Below are 10495 nucleotides of genomic sequence, written 5' to 3'. Positions count from 1 at the left end.
TTGTGCGGATAGACCACAACACGAATTGGAGCTCGCCGTACCAGCCCCTGCCGCAAGCCTCCAGCTTCTTCTTGAAGGTCCTGGCTTTGAGGCCCCTCAGGACCTCCGCGTTGGCTCGCTCGGCCTGGCCGTTGCTCCGGGGGTGTGCCACCGAGGCGTAGCATATCTGTGTTCCAAGGTTAGCACAGTACGTTTTGAAGAGATTACTGGTGAATTGCGGACCATTGTCGGTGATGATGCGGTTAGGCACCCCAAACCAGCTCACGAGACCCTTGATGAACTTGACTGCGGAGCCTCCTGGGATGGTGCGGACAGCTTCAACCTCAGCCCACTTGGTGAACTTGTCCACAGCGACGTAGAGGTAGCGATAGCCCCCTGGTGCCAAAGGGAACCGGCCCAGAATGTCTAGCCCCCAAACTGTGAACGGCCACGAGTGGGGTATAGTCTGTAGACCCCCCGCCGGCTGATGGATCTGCCTAGCGTGGAACTGGCAGGCCTCGCAAGCCTTCACCAGCTCAACGGCATCGCTGAGTGCTGTGGGCCAGTAGAATCCACTACGGAACGCCTTGCCAACAAGGGTTCGCGACGATGAGTGGTGCCCACAGTCTCCGCCGTGTATGTCCGCCAGCAGCTCCTTCCCTTGCTCTCTGGAAATGCAACGTAGGGACACGTCATTCGGTCACTTCCGATAGAGCTCCCCATCCTTGATGCAGTAAGCAGTGGCCTGCCGCGCTACACGCTCTACCTCCTCCTCGCTCTCCGGCAGGGTCCCTTGCATCAAGTAGTTCTTGAGCTTTGCGATCCAACACCGTTCCCGAGGCTCTAACACCAGGAGCAGGCGTGCCCCTGAAGCCGGGCCGCAAGCCGGAGCTCCTGAGGTAGGTGGCTGAGGGAGCTCCTCCCTTGGTTGCGCCGTGCTCGATAGTGATGGTGCCACCAAGGGTTTGAAGAGCCGCTCCTCGAAGACACCAGGCTCCTGAGGCAGCCGCCTGGATGCCCTCTTAGCAATGTCATCAGCCTCTTGATTGGTGCCGTGAGGTACATGCTGCAACTCCAGCCCCCAGAACTGCTTCTCCATCTTGCGAACCTCAGCGAGGTAGGCTTCCATGTGCTCATCCTTTGGTTCGTATATCTTGTTGGAGAAGTTGACGAGGAGCTGCGAATCGCCCTTGATGATGAGGCGCTTTACCCCTAAGGTGATTGCGGCTTTCAAGCCTGCTATCAGGCCTTCGTACTCTGCTATGTTGTTGGAGACCTTTTCTCCATGCTGGAAACAGAGTTGCACGGCGTAGTAGAGTTTGTCCTGGGTAGGGGATACGAGCACTGCGTCAGCTCCCGCGCCGTGTCGGGAGAATGCCCCATCGAAGTACATGACCCAGCCATCTGGTGCCTCACTTCCCAGGGAAAGTGATCGGTCCTCGCCTGCCTCGAGACCCGGTGCTTCTGCCCATTCTGCCACGAAATCCGCAAGTGTGTCTCCCTTGATGACTCTGGTCGTACTGAATTCTAGCTGAAATGCCTGTAGTTCGATGTTCCATTCAGCGACTCTTCCAGCTGAGTTGGGGCTCCTGAGTACCCTTCCCAAGGGGTATGCTGAGACGACTTTGATGGGATGGCCTTGGAAATAGTGTCGAAGCTTGCGTGGGGCCACTAATAGCGCGAGGAGGAGTTTTTGAGGCATGGGGTGCCGCGCCCTTGCGTCCCTTAGCACCCTGCTGACGAAGTACACGGGATGCTCGACGAGGTTAAGGTTGCTGGCGCAGCTTGCATCCTCCAGAGGTCGAGGCGTCTCCTGAGATGGTGGAGCCCCGAGTGCTTGGTCGCTTGGAGAGGCCTCTCCTTCCCCGGGTGTGTTCTCCTGCTACGGCTGTTCCCCTTCGGCTGCGGTCGTGGTCCTCGGGAGGCCCTCTTGGCTTTGCTTTGCTTCAGCCGGACGGTTTCCGCGGCCTTGGTCTGGCGCTCCTCCCTGACCGCCACCAGGGCTGCGCTAGCGGAGTAGGGGGTGGCCACAAGGTAGAGCACCAGGGGCTCCCGTGGATGCGGAGCTACCATCACTGGTGGGATGGTAAGGTACATCTTGAGATGTTGGAATGCCTTGTCGGCCTCTTCAGTCCATTCGAAGGGGCCCTTCTTCTTCATCAGCTTGAGGAAGGGCAGTGCTCGTTCCCCCATCTTGGAGATGAAGCGCCCTAGTGCGGTTACACGCCCGGTGAGCTTCTGCATCTCTCTGAGGGTCCTTGGCGGGCTCATGTCTTCGACTGCTTTGACCTTCTCCGAGTTGGCCTCGATGCCCCTGTGGAACACGAGAAAACCTAGGAGCTTGCCCGAGGGGACTCCAAACACGCACTTCTATGGGTTGAGCCGTAGGTCCACTTCATTGAGGCTCGCAAAGGTTTCTTACAAGTCTTGTATCAGGGTTTTTGCCTCCTGGGACTTCACAACAATGTCGTCGACGTAAGCTTCAGCGTTCCTCCCGAGTTGCCGGCCTAAGGCGATGTGCATCAGCCGCTGAAAGGTTGCGCCTGCGTTGCACAACCCAAATGGCATGCACGTGTAGCAGTACACTCCACATGGGGTCAGGAAAGCCGTTTTTTCCAGGTCTTCTACCGCCATCTTGATCTGGTGATAGCCCGAGAAGGCATCTAGGAAGCACAATAGGTCACACTCTATGGTAGAGTCGACTATCTGGTCAATGTGGGGGAGCGGAAATGGATCCTGTGGGCAGGCTTTGTTGATGTTGGTGAAGTCGAGACACATGCGTTCCTTTCCTCCCTTTTTCGGTACAACGACCGGATTAGCCAGCCAATCAAGGTAGAGGACCTCGCGGATAACTCCTGCCGCTTCTAGCTTCTGGGTCTCTTGAACGATGAAAGCTTGTTTCTCAGTGGACTGTCGCCCCGCCTTCTGCTTCACGTGGCGCATGTTGGGGCACACGTTGAGGAGATGCTCAATCACACCCCTCGGGATCCCTACTAACTGATCAGGTTCCCATGCGAACACCTTCTTGTTCGCACGCAGGAACCTCACCAGGGCCTTCTCCTGCTCAGGCTCGAGGTTGGCTCCTATGGTGAAGGTAGCGTCAGTGGACCCGTCCTCGTCGACCGGTACCTGCTTAGTTTCCGCCTTGTCTTGGGTGAACAGCTGCTTCTCTTTAGCCGACGCAACCCCCTTGAGCTCAAGGGCGTCGGTGCTGGTGGGCTGCGCCACCGCGGCCACCCTGAAAGCAAGCTTGAGCGCCTATAGCGCATCCCTTGTGTCTCCTGACACGGTAAGGATGTCGCTGCTCCCGGGCATCTTCATGAGGTTGTACGCCAGGTGAGTTCCTGCCATGAACCGGGCCAAAGCCGGATAGCCGAGGATGGCGTTGTAGGGGAGGCCGATGGTGGTGATGTCGAAGTCGATCAGCTCTGTGCCGACGTTGTCGTGGGTGCTGAAGGTCACTGGGAGGCGGATCTGTCCCAAGGAGGCAGTGGAACCGACTCCGACACCCGAGAAAGGCCTGCTAGGCAGAAGCCAGTCTAGCGGCACGTGGAGGAGGCTGAAGGCCTCCACCGAGAGCACGTTGAGGTCGGCACCGCCGTCGATGAGGGTCCTGGTGACGGCCACCTGGCAGATGGTGGGGGTGCACAACATCGGGAGCGCGCCCAAACCAATGGGGTTGAAGGGGTGATCATCCGAGTCGAAGGTTAGATCGTCCTCAGGCGCCACCTAGCCTGGGGGGCTTCTCGATGCTTGGAGGCAGTGCTGATCCGACGGGTGAATGGCTTGACGTGGTGGCTCGAGGGTGGTGCCTGTCAGCCACCCAGGAGAGCTGCGACGACGGGCGACACTGCTGCGGCATGACGGGCGAGGAAGAGGTCGTGCACCTCCTCGCACCAGGTCACAGAAGCCATCGGCAGGTGGAGGAGCCATGCGCGCGGGTCACCGGCGAGGGCCATGGGAAACTAGTTGGCCATCACCCGGTCGTCACCCCCGGCTATGAGGACGGCCTCCTCATATGCCAGTAGGAAAACCAGCGGATCTGTCACGCCGTTGTAGCACGGCGGCATCTCAGGCTTGAACTTGTGCGTCCACTGCACCTATCGCAAGGCGGGGGCCAAGGCTCGGAGCCCCCCGGCCCCAGTGCCGGCATCGGTTGCCGGAGCGGGCGGCACATTGTCCTCCATGAGGGCGAAACACGATGTTGGTGGAGAGCGGGTCGTCGAGAGGGAGAACTCCGGTGCACCCCTACCTGGCGCGCCAAATGTCGGATTTCAGGTTCCGGCAGACCCTTAAGGTTCGAACTCTGGGATGCGCACGGAGATCTTTCCCCTACCGACTAGCGCTTCTATGGCTCGCAAGAAATCTAGGCTAGAAAGAAGAACACAAAGGACACGAGGTTTCTACTGGTTCGGGTCACCGATGTGGTGTAATACCCTACTCCAGTGTGTGGTGTGGTGGATTGCCTCAGGGGCTGATGATGAACAATATAGGGGGAAGAACGGCCTCGCAAGAGGTGTTCTTGAGCTGGTGCGGTGTGTTCTACTCGGTTTGGACCCCCCTCCCTCTATGGTGGCTAGTCCTACTTATAGAGGCCCTGGTCCTCTTCCCAAAATGGGAGCGGGAAGGGCGCTAACAATTGGCCATTTTGAAGGGGAACATCTAGTACAAGTTATCCTGACCAAAGGTGGTCTTCGGCTGCCAAAAGCACTGGTCATGACGCCGTCTTGGGCTCCACGATGACCTCCGTCCTGCCGCTCTGCTGGTCTTGGTCTCGTTGCACCAGAATGGTAACCTTTGCCCGATGCCTTGGACTGTGCTTGTTCCCTTTGCACCGAAGGGGAAACAAGGACACTACACAGGCCGGTGCCCGCCTGGCGCCCGCTTGATCTCGATCGTCATGGCTTGCATCACGGGCTCCTCGCGAGGTGCCCCTGCCTTGATCTCTCCGCCTCCTCATGAGTCTGCCTGATGAGGCTGCTCCTAAGGAAGCTTCCTGTCGTTCACCCCGAAGGGCTTGGCCCCTCACGAGGGTCTTGAGTTTGAGCTGATGAAGCTGGGCCGCACTGGACCCCCACTCGAGCCATGCCGCAGGCCGCTGGCAGGCAAGTCCGGGGACCCCCGTTCCCAGAACACCGATAGACGATGGATCAGATCTAGTGTGGGTGTACGATGTTGTCGATGAGGCAGATGCTTTGCGGTGGACGAGCGCATCGATGAAAAAGGGGAGGGGCACGAAGGTGTTGCGGTGCCGTGGAGAAGTCTATTTTTCTGTGGGGATAGAAAATTGGGAGTAATGAGGAGTACTCTGGGTGCCGGGGTGGGGTTGGATGGGTGGGATGAACATGAAGTTACCAAAACAACCCTCGAGCAACAAGCATACATCGGCCTGTTCGACCAAGGGTATGATGGCAACTTTGCATTGGTCGAATCCGAGTCGCGGGAGATCTCGCTAGAAACGGGAGATTTTGCCGTCGACCAGCTGAAAATTTGTAACATTGAACTACTCCCTACTCCCCGTCTAGCGTGTTAGGTGATTGGGCTAAGCAGCTAGGAGTACTACTAGTACTGCCTCCGTGTTTATATACTCTGCATATTATGTTTGACTAAAGTCAGACTTCCTAAAGTTTGACCAAGTTTATAAAAAATATAAACATTTACCATAACAAATCTGTATGATATGAGAGTACATTGAATAATTAATCTAATGGTATTGATTTGCTATTGTATATGCTAATATTTTTGTTTATAAACTTTGTCAAATTTTACAAAACTTGACTTTGAACAATGCTAATACATGGACTTAAATAAAAATGGAGGGAGTACACATATGTTTTCTTAGTTTGTCATGGCATTAATTATTTGTTGTAATTGTGAAATAAATATATTAAGCTATTGATTATGAATGTAATGGTTTAAACAATTCTATATTTAGAATCGTTGTTGAACTCCAAGATGAATATCAGGTCTATAGTACTTCACAATATGCTCAAACTCACATAATGCAACTCAAATGAAAATCTAAATGCTTTTCATAGTTATTAATTTGTTGGATGCAACAAAACCAACCATAACTCACAATGTGTGAATGAAACATAAAGAGTTTGTGAAGATGGAGTAATGGCGGGAGAGAGATGTGTGCGCTCAACACATAAGATAAACACCAAGTGGAAGAAAGAGACAGAGGATGGGAAAGATTGTATATATGTGGGCGAGCGAGCAGGAGAGAAATCTCACGAGAGAGAGAGAGAGAGAGAGGAAGTGTGCGAGAGAGGGATATATATATATAGGGTCACGCTATTCGTCACCCTGGTTTAGGAATAGTTATTCTTCACCCCCTCTCTATTTTGACATCAATGCACTGTATTTTTACGTTTCGTAAATTATGTCTTATTTCATACAAAAAAAGAGAACGTAAGAAAATATGTACTCGCCGTAAAAAATATTTTATGTTACGTAAAATTACGAATATAAAAACATAGTGTAAAACATACATAAAATGTGATTTTTCTGGTCTTATAACGTACATTTTTGTTTTTCTGTACAAAATTTTACATATTGAATCAATATGCATGTAACTATTTATATTCTAAATGTTATTTATTTAAAAAGCGATCGTAAGATTACCTCGGGTGAAGAATAACTTATTTTGCACCCTGGGTGATAAATAGTAACACTATATATATATACATAAACACTATTCTGATCACGGGATCAGAATAATATTCTGATCACAACATGAACTTCCCGAGTAATGCGCTTGACCTTCCCCGAGTACTAGGTTGAACTTCAGCTAAAAGGTGTCCAAATGGGGCTTGCGATATACCGTTGGAAAGCTATGAACATCAGTATCATGACCCAAGTTAAATTTTTGGCAAAATGTAAGCGGTTTAAGAGCAGTTTTGAAAACCGTTTTTTCTTCATACAAAAAATGTGAATCGTATTTTCGATTGCATTATTAAACCGTTTATCGGAATGAGGCAAATAATATGGCGTTGGAAAGCTTCTGAAAAATTGCTCCTTCCACATGTTGAAAGTTTTCTCTAATTCCCTACGGTTAAAGAGTAATTCGGAAAATCATAGAATTTCGCAAATGGAACACCCGAGTTTGTATTTTCGATGCCATTTCTAAACGGCTAATCCAATTGAGGCCAATAATATGGCGGTGGGAAACTTATGAAAATGCGCTACTTTTTCATGTTAAAAGTTATTTCTAATTTTGAACGGTTTAAAAGTAATTTAGAAAACGGTACAAGTTCCACCGAGTTCGTATTTTCAAATTTTTTTACCGTACGTCAAAATGCAGCAAATAATATAGCGTTGGAAAGCTTGAAGAGATGCGAAACTTTTTTGTATATATTGTTTCTCCTAATTCATTACAGTTTTATGTCAGTTTTGAAAATGGCTAAAAACGTATTTTTGCCGTAATTTCTACAAACTTTATCGGAATGGGGCAAATAATATACCGCTGAAAAGCTACGGAAAATTCAAAACTTTTTCATGTTGATCGTTTTCTGTGATTCCTTGCCGTTTTCAAGTAATTTCGAAAATGGTGAGATCGTTCGTTCTTCCTTTATCGCGGAACAGATTCTTCAAAAATGCACCGCGTGAAGAACCTGAACTTCTCGGCATGTCTAATTGAACTTCACTCTGTTTTTCACGTGCTTTTTTTGCCCGAAGCTCTCCATCTACTCACCGGAATTGAGCAAGTGATATACCGATGGAAAGCTGCTGTAAACACGCAACTTTCACGTGTTGATCGTTTTTTCATACTCGCGACAATTTTAAAAGTTTTTCATCTCAAATTCATTCACTATCGTAGTCGAACTTCGTGATGTTTTCACGTTGAACTTCTCTGAAGTATTTTCGTTTTTAATTTTCCCATCCATTTCGTCAGTGTTACACAAATGATATTCTCTTTGTACAAACCTCTCTCACAATATATTTTTTAACTTTCTCCGACCGAGGACTTGAATTTACACAAATGATATTCCTGTTGTTTTGAAGTAAATTAGAGAAATGACGAGATCATGATTTATGCCTTGATTGCGAATGGAAACGCACTCCGTGAAGTAGTTGAACTTCTCGGGCATGTTGGTTTGACCCTCAGTCTATTTTTGACATGTTGTTTTTTGCACTACGTGAAGTAGTTGAACTTCTAGGCCATATGTGTTTGAACTTCACTCTATTTCACTTTATTTGTATTTTTATATGAAATACACACCATGTAGTACGTGAACTTCCCGTTGTTATCACTTTGAATTTCTCTCTGGTTTGAGAGAATTATTTTATAACACCAAAAACAACATATTTTAATTCATAGTCGCGACGGTTCAAAATAATTTTTTGAATGCGTAAAAACATGTTTTTAACGGTATACATAAAACTTTTAAAGCATTCATCCAAATATAGCATAAAATATACCATTGGAAAGCTTATGAATAGGAGCATCTTTTTCATGTAGAAAGACGTTACAAATTTTTGTCGTTTGAGAGGAGTATTGAAAATGGCAAAAACAATGTCGTTTTTGCCTGTTTTTAACATGTAATTGAAGGTCGGATGTCTCGCAATAGAAATCTCGAACTGCACCGGAAGGAGCACGTGAACTTCTTGCAACAAACCTTATAGGCTCTTAGTTTTTTATTCGTTTTATTCTCATGTGAAACGCCTTCCGTGTACTAGTTGAACTTCTCGCTATTTTCACTTTGAACTTCTATCACATATTTTTTGTTCGTAATTTCCCACCCGTTCATCGGAGTTGCACAAATGATATACCGTGCCGATTACCTCTCTCACAAGAAGTTCTGAACTTTCCCGTGCCGAGCACCTGAACTTCTTGCAAGTAAATTTTTATACTTTAACTTTTTTATTCTATTTTTCTCATATGAAACACACACCATGTTGTACGTGAACTTCTGGTTGTTATCACTTTGAACTTCTCTCTGTTTCACTTTGGTAATGGAAAAAATCTGGGTTTTTTATAGACATCAAACCGCTCTAACTTTTTTATTTAAACTTCTTTGTGTGTTTTTTAGAAATGTGAAAATTAGAGCTTTTTTAGAAAGATCGAACTTCTTCGTTATTTCTAATAGAACTTATTGGTCTTATTATTTTGTAACCGGAAAAAACTAAATTTCAAATAAATATCAAACTGCTCTTCTTTTAAAAATTGAACTTCTTTGATTTATTATTTATTAATTAGAAAAAACCGAGCTTCTAATATGCGTTCAACTACTTCCTTTTTTAAAATTGAACTTCATGGTTTTAGTCTTTAGTATCACGGAAAATCTAAGATTTTTATAAAAATCAAAGAACTTCATTTTTAAAATCCGTTATTGTTTATTAAACTTCTCGATTTTTTTAGGTGAGCTCACTTTTTTCATATAGAAGTAGTGGCTTCGATTTTTTTAAACATAAAATGATTCATTTACTTTTATTGTTCTTCTCTTTTTTTGTTTAGAGAATATGCAAATTATCATCAATGTGTGTGTGTTTGTGCATGCCATAAGAGCCGCTTTTCTGAACTATCAATGGTCTTTTTCTGGTGGCGGTTTTGTTTTCACAAGCTCTCCAATTTTTTAGAAAGTATTTCTTTCAATTTGAAAAATTTAATTGCACCATTTTTACTATATATGAACTTACGCTTTTTTATATTTGAACTTCTCACAGGAAATTTAGAGAGAGAGTGGTTGAATTTTTTTTCTCATTTTAGTTGAAATTAAAGACAACAAAATCACTTAGCTAACAGTTTGGTTTTTTTTATTTGTATGTCTTGCATGCATTTTTGTAAAACAGGACTTGGTTGGCAAACATATTTCATTATTTTTGTCCAAGTTTTCTACAGAACACCACAATCATCTGGCCAGAGCATGTAAGGTAATGTTTTTAACAAAGAAAAGTCATTCGTTTTCTATATATGAACGTCATGCAGTTTTGTATATGAACTTCCACGATTGTGTTTTTCCTGAACTTTTAAAGTTGTAAACATTAGAGCTTGCCCATATGCATTTTTGCTAAGTAGGCGCAAAAGTGTGGAATAAAAAATACATAGGGACCAGCAACATTTGAAACTTCTTTTTTTATTAGAAACGATGAAATATCCATTCCAAAGTGGTCTCTTATTTTTCTAGTATTGTGTTATTTTTTGTCTGAACTTCTTATGTTCTTCCCATCAATAGATTCAGATTTACTTGTACTTCTCTGAACCTTTCATCTACATCACTTTAAACTTCAGTCCTTCTTCAAACCGCAAAAATTTTCCTGGTACACATATGTGACCTCCTCCTGTCTATTTACTTGAACTTCTTTTCAAGAAAAAAAATTCTGCTGTCAAGTTTCTTAACATATAAAATGAAAGACAAACAAAGTCATTAGCAAAAACAGATGGCCGACAGAACATTGTTCCCACGTTATCCACGTACGTACACAAGTAGCTGCATTTTCTTTGATATAATTTTTCATATACAAGCACTCAAAAACCATCAAAGCAACATACTCTTTGACTATTTTTCTGCTG

Source organism: Triticum aestivum, chromosome 2A (assembly GCF_018294505.1).
Source record: "Triticum aestivum cultivar Chinese Spring chromosome 2A, IWGSC CS RefSeq v2.1, whole genome shotgun sequence".
Taxonomy (NCBI): domain Eukaryota; kingdom Viridiplantae; phylum Streptophyta; class Magnoliopsida; order Poales; family Poaceae; genus Triticum; species Triticum aestivum.
Note: the sequence above shows the minus strand (reverse complement) of the source record.